A 27,741-nucleotide genomic window follows, 5' to 3' on the forward strand; every position below is an offset into this window, starting at 1 on the left:
GTTTACGCTATGATCGTTCCCTGGAAGACCAGAAATAGTTTCCGATGCATATCTGCGGTCAATCTGTAATGAGTGGATTTTCAGAGTGTTGATGAAACACAGAAATTGCATCAGCATTGAATACACTAGTCACCATGCGAAATTTCCTCCATGGGAGTAATGTCACAAACAGTCTACACTTTGATCGTTCCCTGGAAGACCAGTAGTAGTTTCCGAGGCACATATGGAGGCATTCTGTAATCTGGTGACTACCAGAGTGTTGATGAAACACAGAAATTGCATCAGGATTGAATACAACAGTTACCATTCGCACTTTCCTCCATGGGAGTAATGTCTCAAACACTCTACGCTTTGATCGTTATCTGCAAGACCAGTAGTAGTTTCCGATGCACATCTGGAGGCATTCTGTAATCTGTGGACCCTCAAAGTGTTGATGACACACAGAAATTGCATCGGGATTGAATACAACAGTCACCATGCGCACTTTCCTCCAAGGGAGTAATGTCTCAAACAGTCTACGCTTCGATCGTTACCTGGAAGACCAGTAGTAGTGTCCGATGCACATCTGGAAGCATTCTGTATTCTGTGGACTATCAGAGTGTTGATGAACCACAGAAATTGCATCGGGATTGAATAGAACAGTCATTATGCGCACTTTCCTCCATGGGAGTAATGTCTCAAAGAGTTTACGATTTGATCGTTCCCTGGAAGACCATTAGTAGTTTCCGATGCACATCTGGAGGCATTCTGTAATCTGTGGACTATCAGAGTGTTGATGAAACACAGAAATTGCATCAGGATTGAATACAACAGTCACCATGCGCACTTTCCTCCATGGGAGTAACGTCTCAAACGGTTTCTGCTTTGATCGTTCCCTGGAAGACCAGAAGTGTTTCCGATGCACATCTGGGGGCATTCTGTAATGTGTGGACTATCAGAGTGTTGATGAAACACAGAAATTGCATCGGGATGAATACGACAGTCAACATGCGAACTTTCCTCCATGGGAGTAATGTCTCAAACTGTCTACGCTTCGATCGTTTCCTGGAAGAGCAGTAGTAGTTTCCGATGCACATCTGGAGGCATTCTGTAATCTGTGGACCTTCAAAGTGTTGATGAGAAACAGAAATTGCATTGGGCTTGAATACAACCGTCACCATGCGCACATTCCTCCATGGGAGTAATGTCTCAATCAGTCTACGCTTTGATCGTTCCCTGGGTGACCAGGAGTAGTTTCCGATGCACATCTGGAGGCATTCTGTAATCTGTGGACGATCAGAGTGTTGATGAAACACAGAAATAGCATCGGGATTGAATACAACAGTCACAATGCGCACTTTCCTACATGGCAGTAATGTCGCAAGCATTCTACGCTTTGATCGTACCCTGGAAGACCAGTAGTAGTTTCCGATGCACACCTGGAGGCATTCTGTAGCCTGTGGACTATCAGAGTGTTGATAAAACACAGAAATTGCATCGGGCTTGAATACAACAGTCACCATGCCCACTTTCCTACATGGGAGTAATGTCGCAAGCATTCTACGCTTTGATCGATCCCTGGAAGACCAGTAGTAGTTTCCGAGGCACATCTGGGGGCATTCTGTAATGTGTGGACTATCAGAGTGTTGATGAAACACAGAAATTGCATCGGGATTGAATACGACAGTCAACATGCGAACTTTCCTCCATGGGAGTAATGTCTCAAACTGTTTACGATTCGATCGTTTCCTGGAAGAGCAGTAGTAGTTTCCGATGCACATCTGGAGGCATTCTGTAATCTGTTGACCTTCTAAGTGTTGATGAGACACAGAAATTGCATCGGGCTTGAATACAACAGTCACCATGCGCACTTTCCTCCATGGAAGTAATGTCTCAATCAGTCTACGCTTTGATCGTTCCCTGGATGACCAGGAGTAGTTTCCGATGCACATCTGGAGGCATTCTGTAATCTGTGGACGATCAGAGTGTTGATGAAACACAGAAATAGCATCGGGATTGAATACAACAGTCACCATGCGCACTTTCCCCCATGGGAGTAATGTCTCAAACAGTCTACGCATTGATCGTTCCCCGGAAGACCAGTAGTAGTTTACGATGCACATCTGGAGGCATTCTGTAATCTGTGCACTATCAGAGTGTTGATGAAACACAGAAATTGCATCGGGCTTGAATACAACAGTCACCATGCCCACTTTCCTACATGGGAGTAATGTAGCAAGCATTCTACGCTTTGATCGATCCCTGGAAGACCAGTAGTAGTTTCCGAGGCACATCTGGGGGCATTCTGTAATGTGTGGACTATCAGAGTGTTGATGAAACACAGAAATTGCATCGGGATTGAATACGACAGTCAACATGCGAACTTTCCTCCATGGGAGTAATGTCTCAAACTGTCTACGCTTCGATCGTTTCCTGGAAGAGCAGTAGTAGTTTCCGATGCACATCTGGAGGCATTCTGTAATCTGTGGACCTTCAAAGTGTTGATGAGACACAGAAATTGCATCGGGCTTGAATACAACAGTCACCATGCCCACTTTCCTACATGGGAGTAATGTCTCAAACAGTCTACGCTTTGATCGTTCCCTGCAAGACCAGTAGTAGATTCCGATGCACATCTGGAGGCATTCTGTAATCTGTGGACCCTCAAAGTGTTGATGAAACACAGATATTGCATCAGGATTGAATACAACAGTCACCATTCGCACTTTCCTCCATGGGAGTAATGTCTCAAACACTCTACGCTTTGATCGTTATCTGCAAGACCAGTAGTAGTTTCCGATGCACATCTGGAGGCATTCTGTAATCTGAGGACCCTTAAAGTGTTGTTGAAACACAGAAATTGCTTCGGGATTGAATACAACAGTCACCATGCGCACTTTCCTCCAAGGGAGTAATGTCTCAAGCAGTCTACGCTTCGATCGATACTTGGAAGACCAGCAGTAGTTTCCGATGCACATCTGGAGGCATTCTGTATTCTGTGGACTATCAGAGTGTTGATGAACCACAGAAATTGCATCAGGATTGAATAGAACAGTCACCATGCGCACTTTCCTCCATGGGAGTAATGCATCAAACACTCTACGCTTTGATCGTTATCTGCAAGACCAGTAGTAGTTTCCGATGCACATCTGGAGGCATTCTGTAATCTGTGGACCCTCAAGGTGTTGATGAAACACAGAAATTGCATCGGGATTGAATACGACAGTCACCATGCGAACTTTCCTCCATGGGAGTAATGTCTCAAACTTGTCACGCTTCGATTGTTTCCTGGAAGAGCAGTAGTAGTTTCCGATGCATATCTGGAGGCATTCTGTAATCTGTGGACCTTCAAAGTGTTGATGAGACACAGAAATTGCATCGGGCTTGAATACAACCGTCACCATGCGCACTTTCCTCCATGGGAGTAATGTCTCAATGAGTCTACGCTTTGATCGTTCCCTGGATGACCAGGAGTAGTTTCCGATGCACGTCTGGAGGCATTCTGTAATCTGTGGACTATCAGAGTGTTGATGAAACACAGAAATAGCATCGGGATTGAATACAACAGTCACCATGCGAACTTTCCTCCATGGGAGTAATGTCTCAAACTGTCTACGCATTGATCGTTTCCTGGAAGACCAGTAGAAGTTTCCGATGCACATTTGGAGGCATTCTGCAATCAGTGGACCTTCAAAGTGTTAATGAAACACAGAAATTGCATCGGGATTGAATACAACAGTCACCATGCCCACTTTCCTACATGGAGTAATGTCGCAAGCATTCTACGCTTTGATCGATCCCTGAAAGACGAGTAGTAGTTTCCGATGCACATCTGGAGGCATTCTGTAGTCTGTGGACTATCAGAGTGTTGATAAAACACAGAAATTGCATCGGGATTGAATACAACAGTCACCATGCGAACTTTCCTCCATGGGAGTAATGTCTCAAACAGTTTACGCTTTGATCGTTCCCTGGAAGACCAGTAGTAGTTTCCAAAGCACATCTGGGGACATTCTGTAATGTGTGGACTATCAGAGTGTTGATGAATCTCAGAAATTGCATCAGGATTGAATACAACAGTCACCATGCACACTTTCCTCCATGGGAGCAATGTCTCAAACAGTTTACACTTTGATCTTTCCCTGGAAGACCAGTAGTAGTTTCCGATGCACACCTGTAGGCATTCTGTAGTCTGTGGACTATCAGAGTGTTGATAAAACACAGAAATTGCATCGGGATTTAATACAACAGTCACCATACGCACTTTCCTCCATGGGAGTAATGTCTCATACAGTTTACGCTTTGATCGTTCCCTGGAAGACCAGTAGTAGTTTCCGATGCACATCTGGAAGCATTCTGTACAGTGTGGACTATCAGAGTGTTAATGATACAAAGAAATTGCATAAGGATTGAATACAACAGTCACCATGCGCACTTTCCTCCATGGGAGTAATGTCTCAAACAGTCTACGCTTTGATCGTTCCCTGGAAGACCAGTAGTAGTTTCCGATGCATACCTAGAGGCACTCTGTAGTCTCTGGACTATCAGTGTGTCGATAAAACACAGAAATTGCATCGGGATTGAATACAACAATCACCATGCCCACTTTCCTACATGGGAGTAATGTCTCAAACAGTTTACGCTTTTATCGTTCCCTGGAAGAAAATTAGTAGTTTCCGATGGTCATCTGGGGACATTCTGTAATGTGTGGATTATCAGAGTGTTGATGAAACACAGATTTTGCATCGGGATTGAATACAACAGTCACCATTCGAACTTTCCTCCATGGGAGTAATGTCTCAAACTGTCTACGCTTTGATCGTTTCCTGGAAGACCAGTAGTAGTTTCCGATGCACATCTGGAGGCATTCTTTAATCTGTGTACTATCAGAGTGTTGATGAAACACAGAAATTGCATCGGGATTGAATACAACAGTCACCATGCGCACTTTCCTCCATGGGAGTAATGTCTCAAACAGTCTATGTTTTGAACGTTTCCTGGAAGACCAGTAGTAGTTTCCGATGCACATCTGGTGGCATTCAGTAATCTTTGGATCTTAAAAGTGTTGATGAAACACAAAATGGTATCGGGATTCAATACAACAGTCACCATGCGCACTTTCCTCCATGGGAGTAATGTCTCAAACAGTTATGGTTTAATGGTTTCCTGGAAGACCAGTAGTAGTTTCCGATGCACATCTGGTGGCATCAGTAATCTTTGGATCTTCAAAGTGTTGATGAAACACAAAATGGTATCGGGATTCAATACAACAGTCACCATGCGCACTTCCCCCCATGGGAGTAATGTCTCAAACAGTCTACGCATTGATCGTTCCCTGGAAGACCAGTAGTAGTTTACGATGCACATCTGGAGGCATTCTGTAATCTGTGCAATATCAGAGTGTTGACGAAACACAGAAATTGCATCGGGATTGAATACAACAGTCACCATACGCACTTTCCTCCATGGGAGTAATGTCTCAAACAGTCTACGCTTTGATCGTTCCCTGCAAGACCAGTAGTAGTTTCCGATGCACATTTATAATCATTCTGCAATCTGTGGCCCTTCAAAGTGTTGATGAAACACAGAAATTGCATCGGGATTGAATACAACAGTCACCATGCGCACTTTCCTACATTGCAGTTACGTCGCAAGCATTCTACGCTTTGATCGTACCCTGGAAGACCAGTAGTAGTTTCCGATGCACACCTGGAGGCATTCTGTAATGTGTGGACTATCAGAGTGTTGATAAAACACAGAAATTGCGTCGGGATTATATACAACAGTCACCATGCGCACTTTCGTCCATGGGAGTAATGTCTCAAACAGTTAACGCTTTGATCGTTCCCTGGAAGAACATTAGTAGTTTCCGATGGTCATCTGGGGACATTCTGTAATGCGTGGACTATCAGAGTGTTGATGAAACACAGAAATTGCATCGGGATTAAATACAACAGTCACCATGCGCACTTTCCTCCATGGGAGTAATGTCACAAACAGTCTACGCTTTATTCGTTCCCTGGAAGACCAGTAGTAGTTTCCGATGCACATCTGGAGTCATTCTGTAATCTATGGATTATCAGAGTGTTGATGAAACACAGAATTTGCATCGGGATTGAATACAACAGTCACCATTCGAACTTTCCTCCATGGGAGTAATGTCTCAAACTGTCTACGCTTTGATCGTTTCCTGGAAGACCAGTAGTAGTTTCCGATGCACATCTGGAAGCATTCTGTACAGTGTGTACTATCAGAGTGTTGATGAAACACAGAAATTGCATCGGGATTGAATACAACAGTCACTATGCGCACTTTCCTGCATGGGAGTAATGTCTCAAACAGTTTACGCTATGATCGTTCCCTGGAAGACCAGAAATAGTTTCCGATGCATATCTGCGGTCAATCTGTAATGAGTGGATTTTCAGAGTGTTGATGAAACACAGAAATTGCATCAGCATTGAATACACTAGTCACCATGCGAAATTTCCTCCATGGGAGTAATGTCACAAACAGTCTACACTTTGATCGTTCCCTGGAAGACCAGTAGTAGTTTCCGAGGCACATATGGAGGCATTCTGTAATCTGGTGACTACCAGAGTGTTGATGAAACACAGAAATTGCATCAGGATTGAATACAACAGTTACCATTCGCACTTTCCTCCATGGGAGTAATGTCTCAAACACTCTACGCTTTGATCGTTATCTGCAAGACCAGTAGTAGTTTCCGATGCACATCTGGAGGCATTCTGTAATCTGTGGACCCTCAAAGTGTTGATGACACACAGAAATTGCATCGGGATTGAATACAACAGTCACCATGCGCACTTTCCTCCATGGGAGTAACGTCTCAAACGGTTTCTGCTTTGATCGTTCCCTGGAAGACCAGAAGTGTTTCCGATGCACATCTGGGGGCATTCTGTAATGTGTGGACTATCAGAGTGTTGATGAAACACAGAAATTGCATCGGGATGAATACGACAGTCAACATGCGAACTTTCCTCCATGGGAGTAATGTCTCAAACTGTCTACGCTTCGATCGTTTCCTGGAAGAGCAGTAGTAGTTTCCGATGCACATCTGGAGGCATTCTGTAATCTGTGGACCTTCAAAGTGTTGATGAGAAACAGAAATTGCATTGGGCTTGAATACAACCGTCACCATGCGCACATTCCTCCATGGGAGTAATGTCTCAATCAGTCTACGCTTTGATCGTTCCCTGGGTGACCAGGAGTAGTTTCCGATGCACATCTGGAGGCATTCTGTAATCTGTGGACGATCAGAGTGTTGATGAAACACAGAAATAGCATCGGGATTGAATACAACAGTCACAATGCGCACTTTCCTACATGGCAGTAATGTCGCAAGCATTCTACGCTTTGATCGTACCCTGGAAGACCAGTAGTAGTTTCCGATGCACACCTGGAGGCATTCTGTAGCCTGTGGACTATCAGAGTGTTGATAAAACACAGAAATTGCATCGGGCTTGAATACAACAGTCACCATGCCCACTTTCCTACATGGGAGTAATGTCGCAAGCATTCTACGCTTTGATCGATCCCTGGAAGACCAGTAGTAGTTTCCGAGGCACATCTGGGGGCATTCTGTAATGTGTGGACTATCAGAGTGTTGATGAAACACAGAAATTGCATCGGGATTGAATACGACAGTCAACATGCGAACTTTCCTCCATGGGAGTAATGTCTCAAACTGTTTACGATTCGATCGTTTCCTGGAAGAGCAGTAGTAGTTTCCGATGCACATCTGGAGGCATTCTGTAATCTGTTGACCTTCTAAGTGTTGATGAGACACAGAAATTGCATCGGGCTTGAATACAACAGTCACCATGCGCACTTTCCTCCATGGAAGTAATGTCTCAATCAGTCTACGCTTTGATCGTTCCCTGGATGACCAGGAGTAGTTTCCGATGCACATCTGGAGGCATTCTGTAATCTGTGGACGATCAGAGTGTTGATGAAACACAGAAATAGCATCGGGATTGAATACAACAGTCACCATGCGCACTTTCCCCCATGGGAGTAATGTCTCAAACAGTCTACGCATTGATCGTTCCCCGGAAGACCAGTAGTAGTTTACGATGCACATCTGGAGGCATTCTGTAATCTGTGCACTATCAGAGTGTTGATGAAACACAGAAATTGCATCGGGCTTGAATACAACAGTCACCATGCCCACTTTCCTACATGGGAGTAATGTAGCAAGCATTCTACGCTTTGATCGATCCCTGGAAGACCAGTAGTAGTTTCCGAGGCACATCTGGGGGCATTCTGTAATGTGTGGACTATCAGAGTGTTGATGAAACACAGAAATTGCATCGGGATTGAATACGACAGTCAACATGCGAACTTTCCTCCATGGGAGTAATGTCTCAAACTGTCTACGCTTCGATCGTTTCCTGGAAGAGCAGTAGTAGTTTCCGATGCACATCTGGAGGCATTCTGTAATCTGTGGACCTTCAAAGTGTTGATGAGACACAGAAATTGCATCGGGCTTGAATACAACAGTCACCATGCCCACTTTCCTACATGGGAGTAATGTCTCTAACAGTCTACGGTTTGATCGTTTCCTGGAAGACCAGTAGTAGTTTCCGATGCACATCTGGTGGCATTCAGTAATCTTTGGATCTTAAAAGTGTTGATGAAACACAAAATGGTATCGGGATTCAATACAACAGTCACCATGCGCACTTTCCTCCATGGGAGTAATGTCTCAAACAGTCTACGCTTTGATCGTTCCATGGAAGACCAGTAGTAGTTTCCGATGCACATCTGTGGGCATTCTGTAATGTGTGGACTATCAGAGTGTTGATGAAACACAGAAATTGCATCGGGATTGAATACAACAGTCACCATTCGCAGTTTCCTCCATGGGAGTAATGTCTCAAACAGTCTACGCTTTGATCGTTCCCTGCAAGACCAGTAGTAGTTTCCGATGCACATCTGGAGGCATTCTGTAATCTGTGGACCCTCAAAGTGTTGATGAAACACAGAAATTGCATCGGGATTGAATACAACAGTCACTATTCGCACTTTCCTCCATGGGAGTAATGTCTCAAACAGGCTACGCTTTGATCGTTCCCTGCAAGACCAGTAGTAGTTTCCGATGCACATTTGGAATCATTCTGTAAACTGTGGACCTTCAAAGTGTTGATGAAACACTGAAATTGCATCGGGATTGAGTACAACAGTCACCCTGCGCACTTCCCTACATGGCAGTAATGTCGCAAGCATTCTACGCTTTGATCGTAAACTGGAAGATCAGTAGTAGTTTCCGATGCACACCTGGAGGCACTCTGTAGTCTGTGGACTATCAGGGTGTTGATAAAACACAGAAATTGCATCGGGATTGAATACAACAGTCACCATGCGCACATTCCTCCATGGGAGTAATGTCTCAAACAGTTTACGCTTTGATCGTTCCCTGGAAGAATATTAGTAGTTTCCGATGGTCACCTGGGGACATTCCGTAATGTGTAGACTATCAGAGTGTTGATGAAACACAGAAATTGCATCGGGATTGAATACAACAGTCACCATGCGCACTTTCCTCCATGGGAGTAATGTCTCTAACAGTCAATGGTTTGATCGTTTCCTGGAAGACCAGTAGTAGTTTCCGATGCACATCTGTTGGCATTCAGTAATCTTTGGATCTTAAAAGTGTTGATGAAACACAAAATGGTATCGGGATTCAATACAACAGTCACCATGCGCACTTTCCTCCATGGGAGTAATGTCTCAAACAGTCTACGCTTTGATCGTTCCATGGAAGACCAGTAGTAGTTTCCGATGCACATCTGTGGGCATTCTGTAATGTGTGGACTATCAGAGTGTTGATGAAACACAGAAATTGCATCGGGATTGAATACAACAGTCACCATTCGCACTTTCCTCCATGGGAGTAATGTCTCAAACAGTCTACGCTTTGATCGTTCCCTGCAAGACCAGTAGTAGATTCCGATGCACATCTGGAGGCATTCTGTAATCTGTGGACCCTCAAAGTGTTGATGAAACACAGAAATTGCATCGGGATTGAATACAACAGTCACCATTCGTACTTTCCTCCATGGGAGTAATATCTCAAACAGTCTACGCTTTGATCGTTCCCTGCAAAATCAGTAGTAGTGTCCGATGCACATTTGGAATCATTCTGTAAACTGTGGACCTTCAAAGTGTTGATGAAACACAGAAATTGCATCGGGATTGAGTACAACAGTCACCCTGCGCACTTCACTACATGGCAGTAATGTCGCAAGCATTCTACGATTTGATCGTAAACTGGAAGACCAGTAGTAGTTTCCGATGCACACCTGGAGGCATTCTGTAGCCTGTGGACTATCAGAGTGTTGATAAAACACAGAAATTACATCGGGATTGAATACAACAGTCACCATGCGCACTTTCCTCCATGGGAGTAATGTCACAAACAGTCTACGCTTTGTTCGTTCCCTTGAAGACCAGTAGTAGTTTCCGATGCACATCTCTAGTCATTCTGTAATCTGTGGACTATCAGAATGTTGATGAAACACAGAAATTGCATCGGGATTGAATACAACAGTCACCATTCGCACTTTCCTCCATGGGAGTAATGTCTCAAACGGTCTACGCTTTGATCGTTCCCTGGAAGACCAGTAGTAGTTTCCGATGCACATCTGGGGGCATTCTGTAATGTGTGGACTATCAGAGTGTTGATGAAACACAGATATTGCATCGGGATTGAATACAACAGTCACCATGTGCACTTTCCTCCATGGGAGTAATGTCTCAAACAGTCTATGGTTTGATCGTTTCCTGGAAGACCAGTAGTTGTTTCCGATGCACATCTGGTGGCATTCAGTAATCTTTGGAACTTCAAAGTGTTGATGAAACACAAAATGGTATCGGGATTCAATACAACAGTCACCATGCGCACTGTCCTCCATTGGAGTAATGTCTCAAACTGTCTACACTTAGAAAGTTTCCTGGAAGACCAGTAGTAGATTCCGATGCATATCTGGAGGCATTCTGTCAACTGTGGACCTTCAAAGTGTTGATGCAGCACAGAGATTGCATCGGGATTGAATACAACAGTCACCATGCGCACTTTCCTCCATGGGAGTAATGTCACAAAGAGTCTACGCTTTGATCGTTCCCTGGAAGACCAGTAATAGTTTCCGATGCACATCTGGAGGCATTCTGTAATCTGTGGACTATCAGAGTGTTGATGAAACACAGAAATTGCATCGGGATTTAATACAACAGTCACCATGCACACTTTCCTCCATGGGAGTAATGTCTCTAACAGTCTGTGGTTTGATCGTTTCCTGGAAGACCAGTAGTAGTTTCCGATGCACATCTGTGGGCATTCTGTAATGTGTGGACAATCAGAGTGTTGATGAAACACAGAAATTGCATCGGGATTGAATACAACAGTCACCATGCGCACTTTCCTCCATGGGAGTAATGTCTCAAACAGTGTACGCTTTGATCGTTCCCTGCAAGACCAGTAGTAGTTTCCGATGCACATCTGGAGGCATTCTGTAATCTGTGAACCCTCAAAGTGTTGATGAAACACAGAAATTTCATCGGGATTGAATACAACATTCACCTAGGCGCACTTTCCTCCAAGGGAGTAATGTCTCAAACAGTCTACGCTTTGATCGTTCCCTGCAAGACCAGTAGTAGTTTCCGATGCACATTTGGAATCATTCTGTAATCTGTGGACCTTCAAAGTGTGGATGAAACACAGAAATTGCATCGGGATTGAATACAACAGTCACCATGCGCACTTTCCTCCATGGGAGTAATGTCTCAAACAGTCTACGCTTTGATCGTTCCATGGAAGACCACTAGTAGTTTCCGATGAACATCTGTGGGCATTCTGTAATGTGTGGACTATCAGAGTGTTGATGAAACACAGAAATTGCATCGGGATTGAATACAACAGTCACCATTCGCACTTTCCTCCATGGGAGTAATGTCTCAAACAGTCTACGCTTTGATCGTTCCCTGCAAGACCAGTAGTAGTTTCCGATGCACATCTGGAGGCATTCTGTAATCTGTGGACCCTCAAAGTGTTGATGAAACACAGAAATTGCATCGGGATTGTATACAACAGTCACCATTCGTACTTTCCTCCATGGCAGTAATGTCGCAAGCATTCAACGCTTGGTTCGTAAACTGGAAGACCAGTAGTAGTTTCCGATGCACACCTGGAGGCATTCTGTAGCCTGTGGACTATCAGAGTGTTGATAAAACACAGAAATTGCATCGGGATTGAATACAACAGTCACCATGCGCACTTTCCTCCATGGGAGTAATGTCTCAAACAGTTTACGCTTTAATCGTTCCCTGGAAGAACATTAGTAGTTTCCGATGGTCATCTGGGGACATTCTGTAATGCGTGGATATCAGAGTGTTGATGAAACACAGAAATTGCATCGGGATTGAATACAACAGTCACCATGCGAACTTTCCTCCATGGGAGTAATGGCACAAACAGTCTACGCTTTGTTCGTTCCCTTGAAGACCAGTAGTAGTTTCCGATGCACATCTGGAGTCATTCTGTAATCTGTGGACTATCAGAGTGTTGATGAAACACAGAAATTGCATCGGGATTGAATACAACAGTCACCATGGGCACTTTCCTCCATGGGAGTAATGCACTAACAGTTTACGCTTTGATCGTTCCCTGGAAGACCAGTAGTGATTCCGATGCACATCTGGAAGCATTCTGTACAGTGTGGACTATCAGAGTATTAATGAAACAAAGAAATTGCATCAGGATTGAATACAACAGTCGCCATGCGCACTTTCCTCCATGGGAGTATGGTCTCAAAAAGTCTACGCTTTGATCGTTCCCTGGAAGACCAGTAGTAGTTTCCGATGCACATCTGGGGGCATTCTGTAATGTGTGGACTATCAGAGTGTTGATGAAACACAGATATTGCATCGGGATTGAATACAACAGTCACCATGCGAACTTTCCTCCATGGGAGTAATGTCTCAAACTGTCTACGCTTTGATCGTTTCCTGGAAGACCAGTAGTAGTTTCCGATGCACATTTGGAATTATTCTGTAATCTGTGGACATTCAAAGTGTTGATGAAACACAGAAATTGCATCTGGATTGAATAGAACAGTCACCATGCGCACTTTCCTACAAGGTAGTAATGTCGCAAGCATTCTACGCTTTGATCGTACCCTGGAGGACCAATAGTAGTTTCCGATGCATACCTGGAGGCATTCTGTAGTCTGTGGACTATCAGGGTGTTGATAAAACACAGAAATTGCATCGGGATTGAATACAACAGTCACCATGCGCACTTTCCTCCATGGGAGTAATGTCACAAACAGTCTACGCTTTGGTCGTTCCCTGGAAGACCAGTAATAGTTTCCGAGGCACGTCTGGAGGCATTCTGTAATATGTGGACTACCAGAGTGTTGATGAAACAGAGAATTTGCATCGGGATTGAATACAACAATCACCATGCGCACTTTCCTCCATGGGAGTAATGTCTCAAACACTTTACGTTTTGATCGTTCCCTGGAGAACCAGTAGTAGTTTCCGATGCACATCTGGGGTCATTCTGTAATGTGTAGACTGTCAGAGTGTTGATGAAACACAGAAATTGCATCAGGATGGAATACAACAGTCACCATGCGCACTTACCTACATGGGAGTAATGTCTCAAACAGTCTACGCTTTGATCGTTCCATGGAAGACCAGTAGTAGTTTCCGATGCGCATCTGTGGGCATTCTGTAATGTGTGGACTATCGGAGCGTTGATGAAACACAGAAATTGCATCGGGATTGAATACAACAGTCACCATTCGCACTTTCCACCATGGGAGTAATGTCTCAAACAGTCTACGTTTTGATCGTTCCCTGCAAGACCAGTAGTAGTTTCCGATGCACATCTGGAGGCATTCTGTAATCTGTGGACCCTCAAAGTGTTGATGAAACACAGAAATTGCATCGCGATTGAATACAACAGTCACCATGCGCACTTTCCTCCAAGGGAGTAATGTCTCAAAGAGTTTATGCTTTGATCGTATCTGAAGACAAGTAGTAGTTTCCGATGCACATCTGGAGGCATTCTGTAATCTGTGGACTATCAGAGAGTTGATAAAACACAGAAATTGCATCGGGATTGAATACAACAGTCACCATGCGCACTTTCCTACATGGCAGTAATGTCGCAAGCATTCTACGCTTTGATCGCACCCTGGAAGACCAGTAGTAGTTTCCGAAGCATACCTGGAGGCATTCTGTAGTCTGTGGACTATCAGGGTGTTGATAAAACACAGAAATTGCATCGGGATTGAATACAAGAGTCACCATGCGCACTTTCCTCCATGGGAGTAATTTCTCTAACAGTTTACGCTTTGATTGTTCCCTGGAAGACCAGTAGTGATTCCGATGCACATCTGGAAGCATTCTGTACAGTTTGGACTATCAGACTGTTAATGAAACAAAGAAATTGCATCAGGATTGAATACAACAGTCACCATGCTCACTTTCCTCCATGGGAGTAATGTCTCAAACAGTCTACGCTTTGATCGTTCCCTGGAAGAACATTAGTAGTTTCCGATGGTCATCTGGGGACATTCTGTAATGTGTGGACTATCAGAGTGTTGATGAAACACAGAAATTGCATCGGGATTGAATACAACAGTCACCATGTGCACTTTCCTCCATGGGAGTAATGTCTCAAACAGTCTATGGTTTGATCGTTTCCTGGAAGACCAGTAGTAGTTTCCGATGCACATCTGGTGGCATTCAGTAATCTTTGGATCTTCAAAGTGTTGATGAAACACAAAATGGTATCGGGATTCAATACAACAGTCACCATGCGCACTTTCCTCCATTGGAGTAATGTCTGAAACTGTCTACACTTCGAAAGTTTCCTGGAAGACCAGCAGTAGTTTCCGATGCTTATCTGGAGGCATTCTGCAATCTGTGGACCTTCAAAGTGTTGATGAAGCACAGAAATTGCATCGGGATTGAATACAACAGTCACCATGCGCACTTTCCTCCATGGGAGTAATGTCACAAACAGTTTACGCTTTGATCGTTCCCTGGAAGACCAGTAGTAGTTTGCGATGCACATCTGTGGGCATTCTGTAATGTGTGGACTATCAGAGTGTTGATGAAACACAGAAATTGCATCGGGATTGAATACAACAGGCACCATGCGCACTTTCCACCATGGGAGTAATGTCTCAAACAGCTTACGCTTTGATCGTTCCCTGGAAGACCAGTAGTAGTTTGCGATGCACATCTGTGGGCATTCTGTAATGTGTGGACTATCAGAGTGTTGATGAAACACAGAAATTGCATCGGGATTGAATACAACAGGCACCATGCGCACTTTCCACCATGGGAGTAATGTCTCAAACAGTTTACGCTTTGATCGTATCTGGAAGACCAGTAGTAGTTTCCGATGCACATCTGGAGGCATTCTGTAATCTGTGGACTATCAGAGTGTTGATAAAACACAGAAATTGCATCGGGATTGAATACAACAGTCACCATGCGCACTTACCTACATGGCAGTAATGCCGCAAGCATTCTACGCTTTGATCGTACCCTGGAAGACCAGTAGTACTTTCCGATGCACACCTGGAGGCATTCTGTAGTCTGTGGACTATCAGATTGTTGATAAAACACAGAAATTGCATCGGGATTGAATACAACAGTCACCATGCGCACTTTCCTTCATGGGAGTAATGTCACAAACAGTTTACGCTTTGATCGTTCCCTGGAAGAACATTAGTAGTTTCCGATGGCCATCTGGGGACATTCTGTAATGCGTGGACTATCAGAGCGTTGATGAAACACAGAAATTGCATCGGGTTTGAATACAACAGTCACCATGCGCACTTTCCTCCATGGGAGTAATGTCTCAAACAGTCTATGGTTTGATCGTTTCCTGGAAGACCAGTAGTAGTTTCCGATGCACATCTGGTGGCATTCAGAAATCTTTGGATCTTCAAAGTGTTGATGAAACACAAAATGGTATCGGGATTCAATACAACAGTCACCATGCGCACTTTCCTCCATGGGAGTAATGTCTCAAACAGTTTACGCTTTGATCGTTCCCTGGAAGACCAGTAGTAGTTTCCGATGCATATCTGGGGGCACTCTGCATTGTGTGGATTTTCAGAGTTTTGATGAAACACAGAAATTGCATCAGCATTGAATACATCAGTCACCATGCGCACTTTCCTCCATGGGAGTAATGTCACAAACAGTCTACGCTTTGGTCGTTCACTGGAAGACCAGTAATAGTTTCCGAGGCACGTCTGGAGGCATTCTGTAATATGTGGACTATCAGAGTGTTGATGAAACAGAGATTTGCATCGGGATTGAATACAACAATCACCATGCGCACTTTCCTCCATGGGAGTAATGTATCAAACACTTTACGCTTTGATCGTTCCCTGGAGAACCAGTAATAGTTTCCGATGCACATCTGGAGTCATTCTGCAATCTGTGGACCTTCAAAGTGTTGATGAAGCACAGAAATTGCATCGGGATTGAATACAACAGTCACCATGCGCACTTTCCTCCATGGGAGTAATGTCACAAAGAGTCTACGCTTTGATCGTTCCCTGGAAGACCAGTAATAGTTTCCGATGCACATCTGGAGACATTCTGCAATCTGTGGACCTTCAAAGTGTTGATAAAACACAGACATTGCTTCGGGATTGAATACATAAATCACCATGCGCACATTCCCCCATGGGAGTATGTCTCAAACAGTCTACGCATTGATCGTTCCCTGGAAGACCAGTAGTAGTTTGCGATGCACATCTGAGGGCATTCTGTATGTGTGGACTATCAGAGTGTTGATGAAACACAGAAATTGCATCGGGATTGAATACAACAGGCACCATGTGCACTTTCCTCCATGGGAGTAATGTCTCTAACAGTTTACGCTTTGATCGTTCCCTGGAAGACCAGTAGTAGTTTGCGATGCACATCTGTGGGCATTCAGAAATCTTTGGATCTTCAAAGTGTTGATGAAACACAAAATGGTATCGGGATTCAATACAACAGTCACCATGCGCACTTTCCTCCATTTGAGTAATGTCTGAAACTGTCTACACTTCGAAAGTTTCCTGGAAGACCAGCAGTAGTTTCCGATGCTTATCTGGAGGCATTCTGCAATCTGTGGACCTTCAAAGTGTTGATGAAGCACAGAAATTGCATCGGGATTGAATACAACAGTCACCATGCGCACTTTCCTCCATGGGAGTAATGTCACAAAGAGTCTACGCTTTCATCGTTCCCTGGAAGACCAGTAATAGTTTCCGATGCACACCTGGAGGCATTCTGTAATCTGTGGACTATCAGAGTGTTGATGAAACACAGAAATTGCATCGGGATTGAATACAACAGTCACCATGTGCACTTTCCTCCATGGGAGTAACGTCTCTAACAGTTTACGCTTTGATCGTTCCCTGGAAGACCAGTAGTAGTTTGCGATGCACATCTGTGGGCATTCTGTAATGTGTGGACTATCAGAGTGTTGATGAAACACAGAAATTGCATCGGGATTGAATACAACAGGCACCATGCGCACTTTCCACCATGGGAGTAATGTCTCAAACAGTTTACGCTTTGATCGTATCTGGAAGACCAGTAGTAGTTTCCGATGCACATCTGGAGGCATTCTGTAATCTGTGGACTATCAGAGTGTTGATAAAACACAGAAATTGCATCGGGATTGAATACAACAGTCACCATGCGCACTTACCTACATGGCAGTAATGCCGCAAGCATTCTACGCTTTGATCGTACCCTGGAAGACCAGTAGTACTTTCCGATGCACACCTGGAGGCATTCTGTAGTCTGTGGACTATCAGATTGTTGATAAAACATAGAAATTGCATCGGGATTGAATACAACAGTCACCATGCGCACTTTCCTTCATGGGAGTAATGTCACAAACAGTTTACGCTTTGATCGTTCCCTGGAAGAACATTAGTAGTTTCCGATGGCCATCTGGGGACATTCTGTAATGCGTGGACTATCAGAGCGTTGATGAAACACAGAAATTGCATCGGGTTTGAATACAACAGTCACCATGCGCACTTTCCTCCATGGGAGTAATGTCTCAAACAGTCTATGGTTTGATCGTTTCCTGGAAGACCAGTAGTAGTTTCCGATGCACATCTGGTGGCATTCAGAAATCTTTGGATCTTCAAAGTGTTGATGAAACACAAAATGGTGTCGGGATTCAATACAACAGTCACCATGCGCACTTTCCTCCATGGGAGTAATGTCTCAAACAGTTTACGCTTTGATCGTTCCCTGGAAGACCAGTAGTAGTTTCCGATGCATATCTGGGGGCACCTTGCATTGTGTGGATTTTCAGAGTGTTGATGAAACACAGAAATTGCATCAGCATTGAATACATCAGTCACCATGCGCACTTTCCTCCATGGGAGTAATGTCACAAACAGTCTACGCTTTGGTCGTTCACTGGAAGACCAGTAATAGTTTCCGAGGCACGTCTGGAGGCATTCTGTAATATGTGGACTATCAGAGTGTTGATGAAACAGAGATTTGCATCGGGATTGAATACAACAATCACCATGCGCACTTTCCTCCATGGGAGTAATGTCTCAAACACTTTACGCTTTGATCGTTCCCTGGAGAACCAGTAATAGTTTCCGATGCACATCTGGAGTCATTCTGCAATCTGTGGACCTTCAAAGTGTTGATGAAGCACAGAAATTGCATCGGGATTCAATACAACAGTCACCATGCGCACTTTCCTCCATGGGAGTAATGTCACAAAGAGTCTACGCTTTGATCGTTCCCTGGAAGACCAGTAATAGTTTCCGATGCACATCTGGAGACATTCTGCAATCTGTGGACCTTCAAAGTGTTGATAAAACACAGACATTGCTTCGGGATTGAATACATAAATCACCATGCGCACATTCCCCCATGGGAGTATGTCTCAAACAGTCTACGCATTGATCGTTCCCTGGAAGACCAGTAGTAGTTTGCGATGCACATCTGAGGGCATTCTGTAATGTGTGGACTATCAGAGTGTTGATGAAACACAGAAATTGCATCGGGATTGAATACAACAGGCACCATGTGCACTTTCCTCCATGGGAGTAATGTCTCAAACAGTTTACGCTTTGATCGTTCCCTGGAAGACCAGTAGTACTTTCCGATGCACACCTGGAGGCATTCTGTAGTCTGTGGACTATCAGATTGTTGATAAAACACAGAAATTGCATCGGGATTGAATACAACAGTCACCATGCGCACTTTCCTCCATGGGAGTAATGTCTCAAACAGTTTACGCTTTGATCGTTCCCCGGAAGAACATTAGTAGTTTCCGATGGCCATTTGGGGACATTCTGTAATGCGTGGACTATCAGAGTGTTGATGAAACACAGAAATTGCATCGGGTTTGAATACAACAGTCACCATGAGCACTTTCCTCCATAGGAGTAATGTCTCAAACAGTCTATGGTTTGATCGTTTCCTGGAAGACCAGTAGTAGTTTCCGATGGACATCTGGTGGCATTCAGAAATCTTTGGATCTTCAAAGTGTTGATGAAACACAAAATGGTATCGGGATTCAATACAACAGTCACCATGCGCACTTTCCTCCATAGGAGTAATGTCTTAAACAGTCTACACTTTGAAAGTTTCCTGGAAGACCAGCAGTAGATTCCGATGCACATATGTGGGCATTCTGAAATGTGTGGACTATCAGAGTGTTGATGAAACACAGAAATTGCATCGGGATTGAATACAACAGGCACCATGCGCACTTTCCTCCATGGGAGTAATGTCTAAAACAGTTTACGCTTTGATCGTTCCCTGGAAGACCAGTAGTAGTTTCCGATGCATATCTGGGGGCACTCTGCATTGTGTGGATTTTCAGAGTGTTGATGAAACACAGAAATTGCATCAGCATTGAATACATCAGTCACCATGCGCACTTTCCTCCATGGGAGTAATGTCACAAACAGTCTACGCTTTGGTCGTTCACTGGAAGACCAGTAATAGTTTCCGAGGCACGTCTGGAGGCATTCTGTAATATGTGGACTATCAGAGTGTTGATGAAACAGAGAATTTGCATCGGGATTGAATACAACAATCACCATGCGCACTTTCCTCCATGGGAGTAATGTCTCAAACACTTTACGCTTTGATCGTTCCCTGGAGAACCAGTAATAGTTTCCGATGCACATCTGGAGTCATTCTGCAATCTGTGGACTTTCAAAGTGTTGATGAAGCACAGAAATTGCATCGGAATTGAATACAACAGTCACCATGCGCACTTTCCTCCATGGGAGTAATGTCACAAAGAGTCTACGCTTTGATCGTTCCCTGAAGACCAGTAATAGTTTCCGATGCACATCTGGAGTCATTCTGCAATCTGTGGACCTTCAAAGTGTTGATAAAACACAGACATTGCATCGGGATTGAATACATAAATCACCATGCGCACATTCCCCCATGGGAGTGTGTCTCAAACAGTCTACGCATTGATCGTTCCCTGGAAGACCAGTAGTAGTTTGCGATGCACATCTGTGGGCATTCTGTAATTTGTGGACTATCAGAGTGTTGATGAAACACAGAAATTGCATCGGGATTGAATACAACAGGCACCATGCGCACTTTCCTCCATGGGAGTAATGTCACAAAGAGTCTACGCTTTGGTCGTTCACTGGAAGACCAGTAATAGTTTCCGAGGCACGTCTGGAGGCATTCTGTAATATGTGGACTACCAGAGTGTTGATGAAACAGAGAATTTGCATCGGGATTGAAGACAACAATCACCATGCGCACTTTCCTCCATGGGAGTAATGTCTCAAACACTTTACGCTTTGATCGTTCCCTGGAGAACCAGTAGTAGTTTACGATGCACATCTGGGGTCATTCAGTAATGTGTTGACTGTCAGAGTGTTGATGAAACACAGAAATTGCATCAGGATGGAATACAACACTCACCATGCGCACTTACCTACATGGGAGTAATGTCTCAAACAGTCTACGCTTTGATCGTTCCATGGAAGACCAGTAGTAGTTTCCGATGCCCAGCTGTGGGCATTCTGTAATGTGTGGACTATCAGAGTGTTGATGAAACACAGAAATTGCATCGGGATTGAATACAACAGTGACCATGCGCACTTTCCTCCATGGGAGTAATGTCTCAAACAGTCTATGGTTTGATCGTTTCCTGGAAGACCAATAGTAGTTTCCGATGCACATCTGGTGGCATTCAGTAATCTTTGGATCTTCAAAGTGTTGATGAAACACAAAATGGTATCGGGATTCAATACAACAGTCACCATGCGCACTTTCCTCCATGGAGTAATGTCTCAAACAGTCTACGCATTGATCGTTCCCTGGAAGACCAGTAGTAGTTTCCGATGCACATCTGGAGGCATTCTGTAATCTGTGGACTACCAGAGTGTTGATGAAACACAGAAATTGCATCATTATTGAATACAACAGTCACTATGCGCACTTTCCTCCATGGGAGTAATGTCACAAACAGTCTACGTTTGATCGTTCCCTGGAAGACCAGTAATAGTTTCCGAGGCACGTCTGGAGGCATTCTGTAGTATGTGGACTACCAGAGTGTTGATGAAACAGAGAATTTGCATCGGGATTGAATACAACAATCACCATGCGCACTTTCCTCCATGGGAGTAATGTCTCAAACACTTTACGCTTTGATCGTTCCCTGGAGAGCCAGTAGTAGTTTCCGATGCACATCTGTGATCATTCTGTAATGTGTGGAGTGTCAGAGTGTTGATGAAACATAGAAATTGCATCAGGATCGAATACAACAGTCACCATGCGCACTTACCTCTATTGGAGTAATGTCTCAAACCGTCTACGCTTTGATCGTTCCCTGGAAGACCAGTAGTAGTTTCCGATGCACATCCGGAGGCATTCTGTAATCTGTGGACTATCAGAGTGTTGATAAAACACAGAAATTGCGTCGGGATTGAATACAACAGTCACCATACGCACTTTCCTCCATGGGAGTAATGTCTCAAACAGTCAATGGTTTGATCGTTTCCTGGAAGACCAGTAGTAGTTTCCAATGCACATCTGGTGGCATTCAGTAATCTTTGGATCTTCAAAGTGTTGATGAAACACAAAATGGTATCGGGATTCAATACAACAGTCACCATGCGCATTTTCCTCCATGGGAGTAATGTCTCAAACAGTTTACGCTTTGATCGTTTCCTGGAAGACCAGTAGTAGTTTCCGATGCACATCTGGAGGCATTCTGTAGTCTGTGGACTATCAGAGTGTTGATAAAACACAAAAATTGCATCGGGATTGAATACAACAGTCACCATGCGCACTTTCCTCCATGGGAGTAATGTCTCAAACAGTTTACGCTTTGATCGCTCCCTGGAAGACCAGTAGTAGTTTCCGATGCACATCTGGGGACATTCTGTAATGTGTGGACTATCAGAGTGTTGATGAATCACAGAAATTGCATCAGGATTGAATACAACAGTCACCATGCACACTTTCCTCCATGGGAGCAATGTCTCAAACAGTTTACGTTTTGATCTTTCCATGGAAGACCAGTAGTAGTTTCCGATGCACATCTGGAGGCATTCTGTAATCTGTGGACTATCAGAGTGTTGATGAAACACAGAAATAGCATCGGGATTGAATACAACAATCACCATGCGCACTTTCCTCCATGGGAGTAATGTCTCAAACACTTTACGCTTTGATCGTTCCCTGGAGAGCCAGTAGTAGTTTCCGATGCACATCTGTGATCATTCTGTAATGTGTGGAGTGTCAGAGTGTTGATGAAACATAGAAATTGCATCAGGATCGAATACAACAGTCACCATGCGCACTTACCTCTATTGGAGTAATGTCTCAAACCGTCTACGCTTTGATCGTTCCCTGGAAGACCAGTAGTAGTTTCCGATGCACATCCGGAGGCATTCTGTAATCTGTGGACTATCAGAGTGTTGATAAAACACAGAAATTGCGTCGGGATTGAATACAACAGTCACCATACGCACTTTCCTCCATGGGAGTAATGTCTCAAACAGTCAATGGTTTGATCGTTTCCTGGAAGACCAGTAGTAGTTTCCAATGCACATCTGGTGGCATTCAGTAATCTTTGGATCTTCAAAGTGTTGATGAAACACAAAATGGTATCGGGATTCAATACAACAGTCACCATGCGCATTTTCCTCCATGGGAGTAATGTCTCTAACAGTTTACGCTTTGATCGTTTCCTGGAAGACCAGTAGTAGTTTCCAATGCACATCTGGTGGCATTCAGTAATCTTTGGATCTTCAAAGTGTTGATGAAACTCAAAATGGTATCGGGATTCAATACAACAGTCACCATGCGCATTTTCCTCCATGGGAGTAATGTCTCAAACAGTTTACGCTTTGATCGTTCCCTGGAAGACCAGTAGTAGTTTCCGATGCACATCTGGGTACATTCAGTAATGTGTGGACTAACAGAGTGTTGATGAAACACAGAAATTGCATCAGGATTGAATACAACAGTCACCATGCACACTTTCCTCCATGGGAGCAATGTCTCAAACAGTTTACGTTTTGATCTTTCCATGGAAGACCAGTAGTAGTTTCCGATGCACATCTGGAGGCATTCTGTAGTCTGTGGACTATCAGAGTGTTGATAAAACACAAAAATTGCATCGGGATTGAATACAACAGTCACCATGCGCACTTTCCTCCATGGGAGTAATGTCTCAAACAGTTTACGCTTTGATCGCTCCCAGGAAGACCAGTAGTAGTTTCCGATGCACATCTGGGGACATTCTGTAATGTGTGGACTATCAGAGTGTTGATGAATCACAGAAATTGCATCAGGATTGAATACAACAGTCACCATGCACACTTTCCTCCATGGGAGCAATGTCTCAAACAGTTTACGTTTTGATCTTTCCATGGAAGACCAGTAGTAGTTTCCGATGCACACCTGGAGGCATTCTGTAGTCTGTGGACTATGAGAGTGTTGATAAAACACAGAAATCGCATCGTGATTGAATACAACTGTCACCATGCGCACTTTCCCCCATTTGAGTAATGTCTCATACAGTTTACCCTTTAATCGTTCCCTGGAAGACCAGTAGTAGTTTCCGAGGCACATCTGGAGGCATTCTGTAATCTGTGGACCTTCAAAGTGTTGATGAGACACAGAAATTGCATCGGGCTTGAATACAACAGTCAACATGCGCACTTTCCCCCATGGGAGTAATGTCTCAAAGAGTCTACGCTTTGATCGTTCCCTGGATGACCAGGAGTAGTTTCCGATGCACATCTGGAGGCATTCTGTAATCTGTGGACTATCAGAGTGTTGATGAAACACAGAAATAGCATCGGGATTGAATACAACAGTCACCATGCGCACTTTCCTACATGGGTGTAATGTCGCAAGCATTCTACCCTTTGATCGTACCGTGGAAGACCAGTAGTAGTTTCCGATGCACACCTGGAGGCATTCTGTAGTCTGTGGACTATCAGAGTGTTGATAAAACACAGAAATTGCATCGGGATTGAATACAACAGTCACAATGCGCACTTTCCTCCATGGGAGTAATGTCCCAAACGGTTTACGCTCTGATCGTTCGCTGGAAGAACATTAGTAGTTTCCGATGGTCATCTGATGACATTCTGTAATGCGTGCACTATCAGAGTGTTGATGAAACACAGAAATTGCATCGGGATTGAATGCAACAGGGACCATGCGCACTTTCCTCCATGGGAGTAATGTCTCAAACAGTCTATGGTTTGGTCGTTTCCTGGAAGACCAGTAGTAGTTTCCGATGCACATCTGGTGGCATTCAGTAATCTTTGGATCTTCAAAGTGTTGATGAAACACAAAATGGTATCGGGATTCAATACAACAGTCACCATGCGCACTTTCCTCCATTGGAGTAATGTCTGAAACTGTCTACACTTCGAAAGTTTCCTGGAAGACCAGCAGTAGTTTCCGATGCTTATCTGGAGGCATTCTGCAATCTGTGGACCTTCAAAGTGTTGATGAAGCACAGAAATTGCATCGGGATTGAATACAACAGTCACCATGCGCACTTTCCTCCATGGGAGTAATATCACAAAGAGTCTACGCTTTCATCGTTCCCTGGAAGACCAGTAATAGTTTCCGATGCACATCTGGAGGCATTCTGTAATCTGTGGACTATCAGAGTGTTGATGAAACACAGAAATTGCATCGGGATTGAATACAACAGTCACCATGTGCACTTTCCTCCATGGGAGTAATGTCTCTAACAGTTTACGCTTTGATCGTTCCCTGGAAGACCAGTAGTAGTTTGCGATGCACATCTGTGGGCATTCTGTAATGTGTGGACTATCAGAGTGTTGATGAAACACAGAAATTGCATCGGGATTGAATACAACAGGCACCATGCGCACTTTCCTCCATGGGAGTAATGTCTCAAACAGTTTACGCTTTGATCGTATCTGGAAGACCAGTAGTAGTTTCCGATGCACATCTGGAGGCATTCTGTAATCTGTGGACTATCAGAGTGTTGATAAAACACAGAAATTGCATCGGGATTGAATACAACAGTCACCATGCGCACTTACCTACATGGCAGTAATGCCGCAAGCATTCTACGCTTTGATCATACCCTGGAAGACCAGTAGTACTTTCCGATGCACACCTGGAAGCATTCTGTAGTCTGTGGACTATCAGATTGTTGATAAAACACAGAAATTGCATCGGGATTGAATACAACACTCACCATGCGCACTTTCCTTCATGGGAGTAATGTCACAAACAGTTTACGCTTTGATCGTTCCCTGGAAGAACATTAGTAGTTTCCGATGGCCATCTGGGGACATTCTGTAATGCGTGGACTATCAGAGTGTTGATGAAACACAGAAATTGCATCGGGTTAGAATACAACAGTCACCACGCGCACTTTCCTCCATGGGAGTAATGTCTCAAACAGTCTATGGTTTGATCGTTTCCTGGAAGACCAGTAGTAGTTTCCGATGCACATCTGGTGGCATTCAGTAATCTTTGGATCTTCAAAGTGTTGATGAAACACAAAATGGTATCGGGATCCAATACAACAGTCACCATGCGCACTTTCCTCCATGGGAGTAATGTCTCAAACAGTTTACGCTTTGATCGTTCCCTGGAATACCAGTAGTAGTTTCCGATGCATATCTGGGGGCACTCTGCATTGTGTGGATTTTCAGAGTGTTGATGAAACACAGAAATTGCATCAGCATTGAATACATCAGTCACCATGCGCACTTTCCTCCATGGGAGTAATGTCACAAACAGTCTACGCTTTGGTCGTTCACTGGAAGACCAGTAATAGTTTCCGAGGCACGTCTGGAGGCATTCTGTAATATGTGGACTATCAGAGTGTTGATGAAACAGAGATTTGCATCGGGATTGAATACAACAATCACCATGCGCACTTTCCTCCATGGGAGTAATGTCTCAAACTTTTTACGCTTTGATCGTTCCCTGGAGAACCAGTAATAGTTTCCGATGCACATCTGGAGTCATTCTGCAATCTGTGGACCTTCAAAGTGTTGATGAAGCACAGAAATTGCATCGGGATTGAATACAACAGTCACCATGCGCACTTTCCTCCATGGGAGTAATGTCACAAAGAGTCTACGCTTTGATCGTTCCCTGGAAGACCAGTAATAGTTTCCGATGCACATCTGGAGACATTCTGCAATCTGTGGACCTTCAAAGTGTTGATAAAACACAGACATTGCATCGGGATTGAATACATAAATCACCATGCGCACATTCCCCCATGGGAGTATGTCTCAAACAGTCTACGCATTGATCGTTCCCTGGAAGACCAGTAGTAGTTTGCGATGCACATCTGAGGGCATTCTGTAATGTGTGGACTATCAGAGTGTTGATGAAACACAGAAATTGCATCGGGATTGAATACAACAGTCACCATGCGCACTTTCCTCCATGGGAGTAATGTCTCAAACAGTTTACGCTTTGATCGTTCCCTGGAAGACCAGTAGTAGTTTCCGATGCATATCTTGGGGCACTCTGCATTGTGTGGATTTTCAGAGTGTTGATGAAACACAGAAATTGCATCAGCATTGAATACATCAGTCACCATGCGCACTTACCTACATGGGAGTAATGTCTCAAACAGTCTACGCTTTGATCGTTCCATGGAAGACCAGTAGTAGTTTCCGATGCCCATCTGTGGGCATTCTGTAATGTGTAGACTATCAGAGTGTTGATGAAACACAGAAATTGCATCGGGATTGAATAGAACAGTCACCATTCGCACTTTCCTCCATAGGACTAATGTCTCAAACAGTCTACGCTAAGATCGTTCCCTGCAAGACCAGTAATAGTTTCCGATGCACATCTGGAGGCATTCTGTTATCTGTGGACCCTCAAAGTGTTGATGAAACACAGAAATTGCATCGCGATTGAATACAACAGTCACCATGCGCACTTTCCTACAAGGGAGTAATGTCTCAAAGAGTTTACGCTTTGATCATATCTGGAAGACCAGTAGTAGTTTCCGATGCACATCTGGAGGCATTCTGTAATCTGTGGACTATCAGAGTGTTGATAAAACACAGAAATTGCATCGGGATTGAATACAACAGTCACCATGCGCACTTACCTACATGGCAGTAATGTCGCAAGCATTCTACGCTTTGATCGTACCCTGGAAGACCAGCAGTAGTTTCCGATGCTTATCTGGAGGCATTCTGCTATCTGTGGACCTTC

Source organism: Schistocerca gregaria, chromosome 8 (assembly GCF_023897955.1).
Source record: "Schistocerca gregaria isolate iqSchGreg1 chromosome 8, iqSchGreg1.2, whole genome shotgun sequence".
NCBI classification, from domain to species: Eukaryota; Metazoa; Arthropoda; class Insecta; order Orthoptera; family Acrididae; genus Schistocerca; species Schistocerca gregaria.